The sequence below is a fragment of the Pteropus vampyrus genome, unplaced genomic scaffold (assembly GCF_000151845.1).
Source record: "Pteropus vampyrus isolate Shadow unplaced genomic scaffold, Pvam_2.0 Scaffold44, whole genome shotgun sequence".
Lineage (NCBI taxonomy): Eukaryota > Metazoa > Chordata > Mammalia > Chiroptera > Pteropodidae > Pteropus > Pteropus vampyrus.
This window is the reverse complement of record NW_011888825.1, coordinates 1,439,324-1,443,552: the sequence shown is the minus strand read 5'-3', so window position 1 is coordinate 1,443,552 and position 4,229 is coordinate 1,439,324. Positions and strand designations below refer to the sequence as shown.

At 46.3% G+C, this 4,229-nt stretch overlaps 1 long non-coding RNA gene across 1 annotated transcript in view; it reads left to right on the top strand.

Annotated features, from left to right (window-relative positions):
* LOC111738850 overlaps nt 1-2,286 on the top strand; it is a 14,520-nt gene extending 12,234 nt beyond the window's left edge. Inside the window, exon 3 of the long non-coding RNA XR_002779993.1 lies at nt 2,188-2,286. This is a non-coding gene — a long non-coding RNA (uncharacterized LOC111738850). The remainder of the gene's footprint in view (nt 1-2,187) is intronic.
* Nucleotides 2,287-4,229: the final 1,943 nt, after the last annotated feature.

The window sequence follows — 4,229 nt, the reverse complement described above, 5'->3', positions numbered from 1 at the left end:
GGGTAGGGGCGGGCTTGGCCGGCCGCCGAGCGCGACCTGCCGGCGTGACCGGGTGCGACTGCGGGGCGAGCAGGCTGCAAAGGGACCGGAGCGGGCAGGAAGGCGCGGAGCCGAGTGGCAACTCCAGCATGTTGGGGCTCGCCAGGACCGCGGCCAAAGCGCGCCAAGTGCGCGGGGCGCGGGGCCGGGGCTCCGGCGTGCGCTGCGCGCGGGTGTCTTTCCCCGAAGCCCGACCAGGGAAGGCCGCCCCCAGACGGCCCCAGTCCGCGGCCACCCGCGCCATCCCCGGCTCGGCGCTGCGCCGCTCCAGCTGCCCTGCGAGGCCTTCAGAAAACTTGGGCGCCGCCCTCCAACCGCAGCCCAAGCCAGAGCCTGGCGAGCGCGGGGCTGCCCCGGGCTGCCCGCACCGGGCCCCGACTCCGGCCAGCGGACTGCACTTACCTTCCGAGGCGCCGGGCGGAAGAGGGAGGCGAGCTTTCAGCGGCTCCTGCTGGAGTGCGCTGTGCGCGGAGGAGTGCGCGCCTTTAAGACTCTTCCTCGGGACTCCGCCAGGTGGTGTCAGGCTGGCCTGGCCCTTGAGGCTCCTCACCCCCGTGGCCACTCAGCTTCCCAGCCCGCTCCGGAAAGAACCCCAGCCCTTCGCTCCCACTGCGCGCCCTGCCGTGCCTGCTCCAGCAGAGTTGACCCAAAAGCACAGGACAGGAAAGCTATCATTTGGGACACACGGATGCCCAAGAGAAGGCCACCCATCCTACCCGCTCTGGCTTTGGTTAGCCTGGGGTTGGAGGAATCTATTTTTTTGGCCGGATGCTGGAGAACCGGGGGCGGAGGGGTGGTTGAGAACTCTTGTCTAAGGACGTGCGATTATGTCTCCACTGTCATTCCCTCAGGAAGCGCCTCAAGTCTGTGCAAAACTGGTCCTCTCTCCCTTGATTCAAGATGGCGAGTGACTTACCTCCTTCAATCACCACTGTAATGACTGAAGAGATAGATAACTGTCGCCACCGAAAACTAGAGAAATGTGTCACTCACATTCCTGAAACAGAAAAGTGTAGGAGGACCCGAGGGAAGAGTGAAGGAACTCCATATTCATCAGGCGGGAAGCTGGAGTCTGCCTGAGAAGAGCCTAGAGCACCCCTGTCTGCGGTGTGCCTCCTCCAAGCTCGAGGTAGAAAGTCCACAGGCACGCGCCGCCGGCCCCGGGGACACTGCGAAGAGCTCACCAGCTGCATGGGATTGCGCGCGTAAAGCGCGATTCAGGCCATTATTAAAATTGTACGTCCTGTGTCTTCTCTTTCAAAGATTAATTTTTAACATTTATATTGAGATTTCGAACTGCATTAATAGTTAACTCAGTTTTTCTGTCTTCGTTGTTTATTGCTATTTCTTTTATATAATCATCTTCCTCATTCCCGAGTTCCTTATCTGATTAATTTCTCACTCAACTGAAATGCTATTTTGAATAACCCTTGAGGGAAGGGCGTGCGGATGGTGCACTTTTGGGGTCTTTGCATGTCCAAGAATGTCTCACAGACACTGCTAGAGATAGGATCCTATAGGATATAGGATCTAAAACTCTTTATTTACACTTATGACTCTGTAAGGTAGGGATGTTGTCAACGTTAAACAGGGAAGTGAATGAAACGTGCTTACTTTGATCTGAGGCTACGACATAGAGGATCCACGAATTTAACTATTTGTGACTATCAGTTATTAGTTATTCATTGTCTTCTGGGTTTTATAGTTGCAGAAACTTCTAGGTTTTAGAGAATAATATAACTCAGACTCTCTTATCATTTTTTAGACACAAGAATTTAGTTTTCTTTATCTTTTAAAATAAAAAACATTTTTATATATAGATTCTGTTAATGCCTCCTCTAATAATTGTGACCGTGTGTTAGTCCCTTCTCTCTTCACCTTCACTATTTCTCCTGCAAAATGAGTAAATTGGGCTACATGATTGCTGTGGTCCCATCCAGCTCCAACAGTCTGGTAGTCTATTAGTCTGTGATGAAACACCAACAGCCCTGCCACAAGGAGATACCACTTCACAACGACTAGGATGGCTGTAATAAAAAGAGAGAGAGAAAGAGAGAGAGAGAGAGAATAACAAGTGTTGGTGAGGATGTGGAGATATTGGAATCCTCATGCATTCCTGATGAGAATAAAAAAAACACAGGGTAACAGGGTGCAGCTAATGGAAAACAGTCTGCCAGTTCCTTAAAAGGTTAAACATACAGTTATCACATGACCTAGAAATTCCACTTCTAGGTATATACTCCAGATAAATGACACATAAGTCCATACAAAAACCTGTACGCAAATGTTTGCAGTAGTATTATTCATAATAGCCAAGAGGGAGAACAACCCGAATGTCCATCGACTGATGAATGAATAAAATATGGCATATCCCCGTAATGCAATGTAATTCAGACAGAAAAAGGAATGAAGTACTGCTACATGCTACAACATGGATGAGGCTTGAAAACAGTATGCTAATTGAAAGAAGCCAGTCACCAAAGGCCATATATTGTATGATTCCTTTTATAACGAAACGCCCAGAATAGGCAAATCCATAGACAGAGAGCAGATTAGTGGTTGCCTAGGGCTGGAGATAAGGGCTGGGAGAATGAGAGGTGAATGCTAATGAGACTGGGTTTTATTTGGGGGATGATAAAATTGATTGTGATGATGGTTGCACAATTCTGTGAACAGATGAAAAAACATTGTATTATACACTTTAAATGGATGAATTGTATGGTGTATGAATTCTATTTCAATACAGATGTTATATGAAAAAAAATACTTATTGAGCCCTCAGTACTTATCAGGTACTGGGGTAAGTACATATGATACAAAAGTGAACAAGAAGATGTGGGCTCTGCCCTCAAGAAGCTTACAGTATAATTGGGGATTTAGCTATTTCAGGGCTCTACATTCTGCCAAAAGAGTAAAATACCTTCCTCCCACTAATGCACAAAGATTTTCATGGCCCATACAAAGGCAAGAGTTTTCTGGACCTTACCATGCCCTAAAACTTACGTATTAACTTTTATGAAGTACTTCTTCCTCTCCACTGTCTTCTCTTCCCACAATCCTGCTCTGAAAGAAATGGCTGCAGTAGCCTACAGACTCAGTAGTCTTTGACCCTCCGAGTAGTGTCTTCCAAAAGAGGAGCCTTGCAAGCCCGTAGCACCATGATTAAGAACAGCAACTATGGAGCCAGACCTCCAGGGTTCAAATTCCAGCCCCACCTGGAAAATAGTCGTCACTTACCTGCTCTGTGCCTTGGTTTCCTCAGGTGTAAAATGGGAATAACAGTGTATATATCATAAAGATTGTGTGAAGATTAAGTGCGCTAATATATATAAAATGATAGTCTGCTGTAGGCACCTCATAAGTGTTACTTGATAATAATCAGTTATTATTGTTATCTATATGCAAATTAAACTGATTAACATCTCACAGACCTGCTACTCTTCCATGTCCCACTAGGTGGCGCAGGTGCACCATTTCGGGCAATGAAAATGGCCCTTGGGTCCCTTGCGGTACATGCAAATAATTTGCTAGTGCTGTGGCCCGGAGGTCCCATCTGTGACCTATATTTAGCAATATCACCTACAATGCTGCAAATTTCTCGAATTAGTGCCATTCACTGGAAAAAGTTTTCTCCAGTCTAGAGAAACCAGTACACGTCTACAAATGAAGAGCTTGAATTAGGTAAAATGTTAGCTGCGTACCAGCTGGTGTTCTGCTATCCAACCAATGCAATGAAGCACATGTGTGAATTTCCCACAGCACTCTTCTCCTTATCACAAATATTTTGTAACACCCTCTCTTATCATCCCTGAAATAAAATTTATAGATGACATAGTTTTCCAACATACCTAATTTCCTCCCCCATATCAACATAATACCTTGTTAGTAATTCAAGGAAGAAATAAAAAAGAAAGTGGCATATAGTAAAATGACATGCATTTCAATATGTAAGTGCTTGGGCACAACTACATTCATTAGATGACGTAAGGAAATAATGGAATGCTTCCACTTATAAGTAGAATTACCAAGATTATCACTGTAACAAATGTCTGATAAAGGTGTGTCACTCTGGTGATTCAAACACCTTAAGTGGCGCCGCACTAAGCAACATGATTTTCCAAAGCAGCCAACAGTTCTTGGTCAAGTTGCCTTCCTGGAAATGTTAGTGTATGCTAAAATTGTGACTCAAG